Source organism: Papaver somniferum, unplaced genomic scaffold, assembly GCF_003573695.1.
Source record: "Papaver somniferum cultivar HN1 unplaced genomic scaffold, ASM357369v1 unplaced-scaffold_137, whole genome shotgun sequence".
Taxonomy (NCBI): Eukaryota; Viridiplantae; Streptophyta; class Magnoliopsida; order Ranunculales; family Papaveraceae; genus Papaver; species Papaver somniferum.
Window position 1 is genome coordinate 3,608,778 of NW_020622934.1, and position 11,380 is coordinate 3,620,157.

An 11,380-nucleotide genomic window follows, 5' to 3' on the forward strand; every position below is an offset into this window, starting at 1 on the left:
ATTTCAAAGTTTGATTCTATATAATAATATTATGATACTGAATAATAATGATTGAGAGCTTTCTTTATCATATTGTTATTGCTATGGATCTTCAATAACACTGGTGTTGAGTTGAACACATTCAGAATCGATGGAGAACTGGAAGTAACGAAGGATTCAAGGAAGTTGAAGAGCCAAGGAAATCAAGCATGATGGATCAGAAGCTAAAAAGTTTATTTATTTTGTAATCCATATGTATTGATAGTTTTGTCACTAAAATTGATAAAAGGGGAGATTATTAGAAGATTTCCCGGTCGAACTCTCAAGCGTTGCTATCTCAAGCTTGTTTTCCAAGTTTAGTTGATCAAAACTATATACTTGATTTCTAGTCTACTTATAGATATGTCTCGGATTAGAATAGAAGTGTGTAGTTGAGCTTAAGACTTCACGAAGTTCACCAATTGAAGAAGAAGATCCACTGAAGAGCTTGGAGGAACTTCATCAACAAAAGGTATGTGGAGACTAAAGTTTATCTATCACTCTATCTTCTAAAGAGACTAAGTCATATAGCTATGTAGACTTTTACATTATACACTATTGAAATTTCAAGCCGAGTTTATCTCATTTATATATTTTTAGACATACGTGTTGGAAGCTTTTAGCCTTAGCTTAAAATTCGTCATCTACTTGACGAGTTTAGTTTATACAATTTATGTGTTGGAAATTAAATATTAAGTCAAGATGATCATGTGAAAATTACCTCGAACATCTTACATGATTTGTGTGAGACAATTATTTGATGTTAACTTGGGAAGTTTCGTATTGATCGATTAATCACTTGAAAATTACTTGAATCTAGTGGTATGTGTAAGATTACCATTGTTGTCTTCTAAGGATGTTTTCAATAATTAAATGAGAGTTTGGAACTACTACCAATGTCTGGATATAACACAAGTTGTATACTTTGTATGCTAACTGTAAAGCTCTATTTCAGGTCCGGAACTCTTGTTTGCGAACTTTGTTTGCGAACGGGTTAACCTATGAAAAGGTCCGAAATTGTAGTTCACGTACTCTCTTTGCGAACGTCTAGACAAGGTTAAGTCCGGAACTGTGGTTCGCGTACTCTGTTTGCGAACGACACGACAAGGCCAAGGTACGAAACTGTGGTTCGAGTACTCTGTTTGCGAACACATTAGTAAGGTTCTAAAATTGGTAAGTATGAATTTTAATACTCATGAACTCGGGTTCATTTGCGAACTCAGTTTGCGAACCAAAGTCCCTGAAACTTTAATGAAATAAGGTATGCGAACTTGTTTTGCAAACCGTGGCATTATGTTCATGAATTGGTTCTTGTATAAGTACTTTGTACAATTAAAAACCAAACTGATTCTGTTTTAAATGGTTCATATTTATTTCTATGAGATGATGAACATTTGAACAACTCTCTTGAAACACATTTAGATTCATTTGATTATCTATCATGATTGATTGATCATCATATTTGATCTAGAAGTGTTAGATGAATATGGCTAGACTATAAGTGTTCATGTGGCTAACTTCGGTTAACTGTTATTAAACCAACAGGTTATACACGTTAAGGTACGGTTCATCCATATATAAATATAGGTATATTTCATTTGTGTGTATCAAGCTAATACCATCTAACGGTGGAGATTAATTGCTTAGTTTCTAAGCATACTTAGATTGAATCTTATATCAGGAGTTCATCTAATGGTGAATATCAATTTCTTTGTTACTAAGCTATCTTAGGTTTGATTGTAAGCAACCTTGATTTGAAAGACTATAAAAGGGATAACTCTAGCATCTGGGAAACCTAATCCCGACACGCCCGTGTGTCCTAGTTGCAAAATAAAGTCGATTCTCTATTAAACTAGGATTTTCCAAAACCATTATTAGGTTAATGACTTGAAGACTTCATTTGGGATTCGTGAAGCCAGATCCAACTATTCTGTAGTTGCGTATTCTGATCTTACTTATTCTATCATACTGGGTTTTATCTTCTCTAAGATTTACTCGAGATTTATCTCCGATAGGTAAGATATAAAAAGTAATCGCAACAGTTCTTTGTCTCACACTCTTGTGATTCCGCAGTAACTTCTTATGTTAATCAGTTAGGTTATTGTGAGGTGACTAATATTTCTAGGATGCTCTTCGGGAGTATAAGACCGGATTATTAGTCGAGTTTCCTACTCACCTTGATTTATCTAAAAACGTAAACAAAACTAGAATAAACATTTCTATGAGAGACGGATTTGTTTATAAGTCGACTTTGGGTCGTAGCAACTCTCAGCTAAGAGAATCCAGTTCGGAGAGTCCTGCTGAGATTCAAGAGATGTAAGGAACACGATTGTACTTTAATCGTTGTGAGACTTGGTTAGGGCTCAACTACATTCTACTCCGAAGTTAACTTGTAGTAGGCTAGAGTCTGTAGCGGCTTTACACAGTATGGTGTTCAAATCTGGACTAGGTCCCGGGGTTTTTCTGCATTTAAGGTTTCCTCGTTAACAAAATTTCTAGTGTCTGTGTTATTTCTTTTCCGTATTATATTTGTTTATATAATTGAAATATCACAGGTTCTGCATTGTTCAATCACAGTTGATAAATCCAACCTTGTTTGTTAGATAGGACTTGATTGACACTCGTCCACTGGTCTTTGGTACCATCCAAGTTATTCTCATCTCAATCAATCTCACGGATTTCTATCTAGTTGATTTACTGATTGTACTATACCAAAAACACGAATTTACCACGTTTATAAATGGTGCTAACAATTTAAGCAACGCTTACCACACAGCGTCATAAATTTTAGGTAACGTTTATAAACGTTGCTTAAATTAATTAAAGCAACGTATGAAACGTTGCTTCATTCCGTTGATTTAATTCGATTTAATGCAATCTATAAAATAATTTAAGCAACACGTATATACGTTGCAAAATACATTATCAGAATAAAAAAAAGGATTTACAGAATCTGTATTGGTATTTATGAATTTCCATTATTACAAATATATTATTACCCTTATTGGATAAGACAATCAGTCATCCTTAAAACTTCTACAACAATATGAACTTGCACGTGAAATTTTATCCCGAACAAGGTATTAAAGCAGGGATTCATTAGTAGCAAACCTAGTTCTTTTTCTGCACTTGGCAGAACGGACATGATGTAATGATCCATCACTAACATTACTAAGCTTCATAAACAACTACCTCTTTGAATCCTTCTTAACCAGAATCTTACAGTAGGATGATGAGAGAGCGGAAACAGGTTGAACAACGTGACGCGAGATTGATGCTTGGAGATTCGGAAGACATCCAACAATTAAATTGTTCGCTCCTGCCATCTGAAATTTGTATTAATATTCCATCAAAGCAAAATTACAAGCACGGAATGCAAAATGAACAACATGATATGAGAACGTAATTTAACAGAAGTAACGGTGAATTATCAGTGCGGCATCCACTCGAACAACCTAGAAAAAAACATTAAATTCTTAAGATTGATTGCTTAGTAAAATACCAGAAAAACTATCCAACCCGGATGCACATATATGTTGCCTACTTTAGAACAAGAACTGGCACATAATCATTGATGTCCAGCAAATAAAGTAATTGATTTATTTTGGTTTCTGCAAATGTAAGTACACTAGTATAAGGTAAGAGGTTAACTAGTGTATAATAATTTATGCTTCAAATAGAAGAACATTACAATAAAGATTGAAGTAACTGGCGCGGGTGGTGTATTAGGTGAACACGACGATTCACAACATGGAGAATTCCCACATAACGACAGGAAAAAAGAAGCATGGTCATAAAAGTTAAAATGGATTTTGATTTCTGAGACATCCACCTAGGAATTGTTAATATAAAGGAGAAGTACCTTTTCAGTCAAATCTAAGACATTTTATTTGTCAATGAACTCAATGTTGCTCCGGTAAATTTTTCCTTGCTGTATTCTTCCTGCTCCATCTTAAACGTGCTGAAATGAATGTAGGTGTCATGTACCTGGGTTAGGATATACATGGTCGTTTATTGTTATCTGAAGGGTAATTTAGGTACTCGTATCTTGAGAGGAGTAATCCGGCTATATTAGCCAGAAGAGCTGTATTTGTGAGAAGCATTGAATAACGTAAAACTCTATCATCTTCTCTAATTGCTTCTGCAACTTCCTTGTTTACAATGTCTTCTTCTTATTCTTATCCTTATAATTCGTCTATTCTTCTCTTAATCCTCTGTTATCCTCAATCTATCCCAAATCATCTCTATCCTTAGAGATCTCTAGTACCACTGATGATCCAATTTTAGTGAAGACCACTACAAGTGGTATCAGAGAAGGGAGATGCTTGTAAAGACTAATAGTGGGAAAAACAGATGGTATGAGTTGTAAACTCAAATTTTAGAAACCCAAGCTACTAAAGATCACTACTGCAGAGCGCAACATACTAGTACAAAAGAGTATAAGTTATGTATTCGGTGTTAAAATTCTTAGACTTCGTTTGTCCCATCAGGATCATTATGGCCAAACTCAAAGTTGTTGTCAAAGCAATCTTACGCATGGGTCAAGTTATAGATACGGGGTTCGAGTTGCTTGTCTGCAGTGAAGTAGTTACCCTCTTAACAGTGGGAATATATTTGCGACAACAACCCCTACACATGCAGGGTTGTTTCATGGAACTAAACATGAAGATTCGTGTTCAAGCCTCAACTCGTAATGAAGAAGATAGTTCAAGGGGGCTTATACAGTCGGTTGCACTACCGTTTTTGATGTTAATTGTTACTGCAATAGAACCATGACCAGGCTTGGGCTCTGTCGTTCTATTGTAAAAGATCAATGGGTTGTGAATTTCGGCTCAATGTTTATCAGGGATACATTCACGTTCGCTACTAGTTGTACGATGCAACCATAGCAACAGTGCCTCTCCTTACCCGAGCTCAGTTCTTATTTTTCATCTTTGAGGACAAGGATGATTTGGAGGAGTGGGTATTTGTCATGTACCTGGGTTAGGATATACATGGTCGTTTATTGTTATCTGAAGGGTAGTTTAGGTACTCGTATGTTGAGAGGAGTAATCCGGCTATATTAGCCAGAAGAGCTGTATTTGTGAGTAGCATTGGATAATGTAAAAATCTATCATCTTCTCTAATTGCTTTTGCAACTTCCTTGTCTACAATGTCTTGTTCTTCTTATCCTTATAATTCGTCTAATTCTTCTCCTAATCCTCTATTATCCTCTATATATCCCAAATCATTTCTATCCTTAGAGATCCCTACTACCACTGATGATCCAATTGTCGTGAAGACCACTACAAGTGGTATCAGAGTGGTCGATTCTCCTTATGATGGCCGCTGCAACATCTAAAGTTTCACAAGTAGAAGCAGAAATTTCAACAAAACAAGATTGTCTTCACAAGTTACTGATGGAAAATCACAACAGTTCGGAGTTTATTAAAGCTTTTTGTGGTGATTTTACTGAATTATTTTGGGCTACATGGAAAAGCTATCACCGGGACATCTCAACACCAAGTTTCAACGATGAGATCGGTGGCGTAGCTATTGACTCGCAGGTAGAAACTGATATTGAGGAATTGGAGTCAATTACCAAAGATAGATATGATTTAGTGGGAGCTAGAGTTTTAGATTCTACCGCAACAACAAATTACTCTCACAGATCTAGTGAATCGGAGTTGAAGATAACCGAGAACGAAGTTGACATCAAATTGAAATCAATTTCACTTGACTCAGGAGATTTAAGTTCAGTAAGAGAATCAATTCAAAAATTTTCAACTCCAAGTGCAACAGATGAAGGTAAATTTTAATCTAGTTTTAAAGTTGTTCTCTCTGTAACTGATGGACTGCTACTAATGAAATTCAGGAACAAGGAGAAATTGAATTTTCTAGATTATCAAGAGGGTAAACCCTTCGTTTCTGAACATAATTCTCTTAATAATGTTTGAATTATCAAGTTGGAAGGGTTACAAATGCTGAGGTAAATGAATTCAAACTCATTAAGAGGTATTCCTATTTAGTTGGTCCATATGAATTCAGGTTTGATACAACTACTTCCTGCTCGTTTTCACTATATGTATGTTCAATATTAATGGCCAAATACAATGGCAATTGTGTTCTTGAGATAATTAGGAAATATGGGTGTCAACCAGATGTGTTGAATAGTGAAACAGTTGCTTGTATGTCATCTAATGGTGGTTTTACTAATATTGCCTAGGTGTTATTTGGTAAAATTTCTGAGAGAGAAGCTTGGTGTCTGTATGGTGGTGGAGCTGTTTAATCTTTTAACTTATGAGTTACGCATTGATAGTTGATGAAGATCTGCTTGTTATTATCAATTTTGCTCGTTGGATATACGATCCTGGCAAGGTGTTAGATGGTGTTAAAGGGTATAATTATTTTGCTAATGCTTATGAATTGTATGTTAATATCATTACTTCATGGGATACCGTTCTTGTTTGGTCTCTTAATGTGCTATAACTTTTCTATCAAATGCTTTTTAGAGATATTAGTCTCCCTGCAGAAATGAAAGAGGCTTGGAAGGTAACCATTAGACAACTCAATATTTTGGCCTTCTTAACAGAATATGAGTTAATGTTGTTTTCCTTCGGTTCAAGGAGTATGAGAATTGGTAGTGGTTACAAATGGATTTTCATCGAGTTACTTAGCTCTATTGTTTATGGAGGTAATGGTTGGAGTGTCAATTGCGATGAGAATCACATGTTACAGCCTCAGAATGGTGATTATGTGAAGACAAAAGCAAAGAGAAATCAATTGCTGAGTTATTGTGGTTGTGAGGTTCCCAAGCTGAGATATTTCATGGATGCTTATGCTGTCAAATTTATTTACGAGATAATTCTATCACATAGGTATTGTTCAAAATACCTATGGGAGCATTCAGATGTGTTTGTGTTGGTGAAAACTGGTGACAGTCAGGTTGTTTGCAAGTTCTTTGAAGAAATGTTGCAGCTAGTTATTGGTCTCTAGACTAAATTGAGTATTCAAGGGACAAGGCAAAAGAAGTATAACCTTTTGGGTTTCTTATTTGAGCTTGAATCCACCTTGTTATATTCTTGTTTATGGAGTAAGTGGAATGGCAGTGGGTTTGTACTAATTGTCACCGAGTTACGACTTAGAGTACCTAACTCTATATGCTGTGACGATAACACTTGGTGTTTAGGCCGGAAAGAATTCATTGTAAGAGTGGTGGAAATCAAGGAGAGTGGAAATCCATGGGCTGTAGTGGGTCTTCTCACTTTAGTTACTGCTCGAGAACACCTTCCTTGTGCCTGTAAAGTGTTTGGGTTGCTGTTACGAGACAAGAAGCATTATAGAGGCGTGGTGTTCAGTGAAAGAATTATGAGAACTAAAAAGATATCGATACAGGTTAAGGGTTGTGAAGTCTTCTGTATGGGTTCTTGGCAGGTTAATGATAGTGGGGAAAGGAATGAACAACGCGGTGTAATAAAGACTCAGTTGGAAGTTTCAGTTCTGAGGTGTGCTTTCACTATGAATAAGGTATTTCTTAATTATACTCTAATAGGCATTCTCAACTGGGTTGATGCTCAACACCACAAACCTGTCTACAGCCAGTTATTAGTTTTGCTAATTCGAAAAAGAAGATATTATAGAGGAGTGGGATTCCACAAAAGAAGAAAGGAAAGCAGGGAGATGCTTGTAAAGACTAATAGTGGGAAAAACAAATGGTATGAGTTGTACACTCAAATTTTAAAACCCAAGCTACTAAAGATCACTACTGCGGAGAGCAACATACTAGTACAAGGGAGTGAAGTTCTATATTGGGTGTTAAAAATTTTAGACTTCGTTTGTCCCACCAGGATCATTATGGCCAAACTCAAAGTTGTTGTCAAAGCAATCTTACACATGGGTCAAGCTGTAGATAAGGAGTTCGAGTTGCTTGCCTGCAGTGAAGTAGTAACCCTCTTAACAATGGGAATATGTTTGCGACAACAACCCCTACACATGCAGGGTTGTTTCATGGAACTAAACAGATTCATGTTCAAGCCTCAACTCGTAATGAAGAAGATAATTCAAGGGGGCTTATACAGTCGATTGCACTGACGTTTTTTATGTTAATTGTTACTGCAATGGAACCATGACCAGGATTGGGCCCTTCCGTTCTATCAATGGGTTGTGAGTTTCGGCTCAATGTCTATCAGGGTCACATTCACGTTTGCTACTAGTTATACGATGCAGCCACAACAACAATGCCTCTCCTTAGACGAGCTTAGTTCTTATTTTTCATGATTTGAAGGAGCGGGTATTTGTCATATACCTGGGTTAGGATATACATGGTCATTTATTGTTATCCGAAGGTAGTTTAGGTACTTGTATGTTGAGAGGAGTAATTCGGCTTTATGAGCCAGAAGAGTTGTATTTGTGAGAAGCATTGAATAATTTAAAACTCTATCATCTTCTCTAATTGCTTCGCAACTTCCTTGTCTATAATGTCTTCTTATTCTTATCCCTGTAATTCGTCTAATTCTTCTCCTAATCCTTTATTATCCTCTATCTATCCTAAATCATCTCTATCCTTAGATATCCCTACTACCACTGATGATCCAATTGTAGTGAAGACCACTACAGTAGGAAACAGAATGAGAAGAAATTATTGAAATAAATTTTAAGTTTTTTCATATGAGCAGCTACCCTTAAAGATGCAGATCTTGAATATTCGTGTAACTACTAATTTTATATACTAGCAGAACAAGGGAGAATACGGTCTTCGCTGATGTATCTCAGGAAAACTACAAGAAGAAATACTTGAAACGGATCTTATAGAAAACTACAAGATACCTGATAGACTTTGGAGATATTACTCAAGCTGCCAACACGCCATTGCATGAACACGAACGTGCTGCTGTAATTGCTCTTTAAAGGAATGGAGAAAGAACTGCACACCATACAAAACTAGTTTGATTAGAAAACAATAAAAATCGGACAGGTTAAGCAAAACAAGAATTGGAAGTATTAAGCATTGTTAGTAAGTGGTCACCAAGGAGTAGCAAAGAAAGAATTTAATATGCATGTGTACTCCAGTTTGGGAAGATAGTAACTGTCAATGATTGAAAACATGAATTGCATATGTGAAAAACAAACTCTTCGAACAAGGGAGGATGGTTAAACTACTACCCGCTAATAACTAGAAGTTGGAAATTGTTTGGACAATCTCATTTCTTTTCTGATAAAGTGGTCTCAGTTCTCGATTACATTTCTACTCAATAAAAACTTGTGGTTCCAATGCCTTCTCCCCAAAATTTGTATTCTTCGCCATCATCCTAAAAAGCAAAAAACATTCATAATCAGTGGCGGAACCAGCATTTCATGATAGGGGGCTAAAAAAATAATCTTATTGCAACTAAATTTGTGTCTAATTGTTTTATTCAAATGATTAACATATAAGAGTGTAGCTGAGATTAAGAACTTCACCTTGTGTTATACGCGAATACGCAATCAATTTGAACAAAGAAAACTGGCAAACTGTAGGCATCAAAAGTAAATGACAATTTTCAGATTCTATTTAGAGGTAAATAACAGAAACTTTTCGATGCAAGCGAGAGCGAATAATTGATACTACCACTTCCTAATGGAGCTTCAATGCTACTAGAAATTATAGTTTAGCAAAAGAGAAACATAGCTTCTGAAAAATTGATATGTGGGACAGGTGCATACCCATCATGTGGTGGTAGAGGGGCTGATGCAGTCATTGCTAGTGGAGGCACGGGGTATCCTCCATGTGGATCGTATGGCGGAGCAAATGGAACAATCATTCAATCTCCAGGTGGTGTACATAAACTGCGTAAGTAGTGACTCATATGTGACACCATTAGCTTTCCCCCGCCCGCCTAACCATGCATTGTTAGCTAGTATCACGCTCATCTACAGGTGTACTCAATCCCAGTGTTGTACTCATCACTGTAGCGCACACTTGTGAATTAACAGAAAGAAAAATTCAGTCAACAATGAGCCTTTGTCGCAGCTAAGGTAATGTCCAGTTGGAATAAGAAACGTACCTTGCATTATATGTGACTATGCCGAGAGGAGAAGCTTTCAGACCATCCTCCTATGCAATCCTGTATATAAGGATGTATTTCACATGGTTAACCGCCAACGGAATCCCTTGATATTAAGCTTCTAGATTACATAAAAGAAGAGAACCCTAAGTAAAATAAAATCATTAAACCTAAGAAACGTATTATATAAATGCCCTCATTTATAAAAAGCTAAGAATTGAAATTATCTCTTGATTAAGAAACAATCAGGATTTTTTCATAAGGACTTAAAAATAATAAGAAGGAAAAAAATAAAAACAAATCTGAAAACGTAATGGATCTATGACTACAAAAATTTTACCCTGCACACCTTACAGAATCATTTAACGGTACAGAAAAAAAATTGAACACCATACACACACATACACATCGAATAAATCAAATAATGGACGGACTATAGTACCTTCTGAAAGACCCTTTCATCTTTCCCTAAGCAGCATAAACTTTAAAACTAGCAACTCTTTTATTTCTTTGTAATTCAGGATCGTCAACTCCAAATCTTTGATAACGATGAACCACCATTTTTACAATTCTCAGATCTAAAATCCTCCATTCGAACTTTCTAACCATGAGAAAAACCACAAATCTCGGATCTAACATATTTCTAAGGGTTTCGATTGATGAGATTCGAATTTAGGAGAGATAAATTTTTGATTTCTGAAAACTTGTGTTGAATTTGAAAATCTCGATTTGGGTTTTGAAGAGTAAAAACAAGAAAACAAGATAGCATTTTGGAGAGATGAGGGTTTAGATTTACCAGGTTAGGGTTCAGGAGAGATGGATTTTGATTTCTCAGAACCTGGTTTTCAATTCGATTTAGGAAGAAAATAAGAAACTAAAAATATATGGATAATAAACCCTTGATAATAAGAAACTAAAAGAACCTGGTTTTCAGAGTAGCGGCTTAGGTTTAGAAGGGGAAGAAAATAGAAAAAAGAGAGAGGAGAAGAAGATAATTTTCTGTGAGAAAGAATTAAGAAACTAAAAGAATATGGATAATAATTAGGTGGTAATATACGCTTAAACCCTCAACTATATTAATAAAGACAAGCGTATCCTTTAATCCAACTTTTTTTTTTAATATTCAGGATTAAGTGCAACGTATGTTATATGATATGCAACGGATAAAATTCAGCAACATAAATATCCGTTGGAAACCTAAAAAACCTAACGTTGCAAAATCCTGGATTTGGTGTATATTGAGAAATAGATAAAGCTCTTTGATATATTTTTTGATTGAGTCTCACTTTTAAGTTGTGCTTTCGGAATTATATTGGATTTTAGTCCATACGGATTGTCGA

General features: G+C 35.7%; 2 long non-coding RNA genes across 2 annotated transcripts; both read right to left on the reverse strand.

The window, feature by feature from the left end:
- Positions 1-3,004: 3,004 nt before the first annotated feature.
- LOC113334479 lies at positions 3,005-3,974 on the reverse strand. The gene is made up of 3 exons (XR_003352832.1): positions 3,881-3,974; positions 3,521-3,629; positions 3,005-3,344 (listed from the first exon to the last, which is right to left on the reverse strand). It is a non-coding gene; the product is annotated as an uncharacterized LOC113334479 (long non-coding RNA).
- Positions 3,975-8,635: 4,661 nt separating this feature from the next.
- Positions 8,636-11,009, reverse strand: LOC113334478. The gene is made up of 6 exons (XR_003352831.1): positions 10,483-11,009; positions 10,041-10,100; positions 9,700-9,954; positions 9,457-9,507; positions 9,160-9,305; positions 8,636-8,920 (listed from the first exon to the last, which is right to left on the reverse strand). It is a non-coding gene; the product is annotated as an uncharacterized LOC113334478 (long non-coding RNA).
- Between the last annotated feature and the right edge of the window lie 371 nt (positions 11,010-11,380).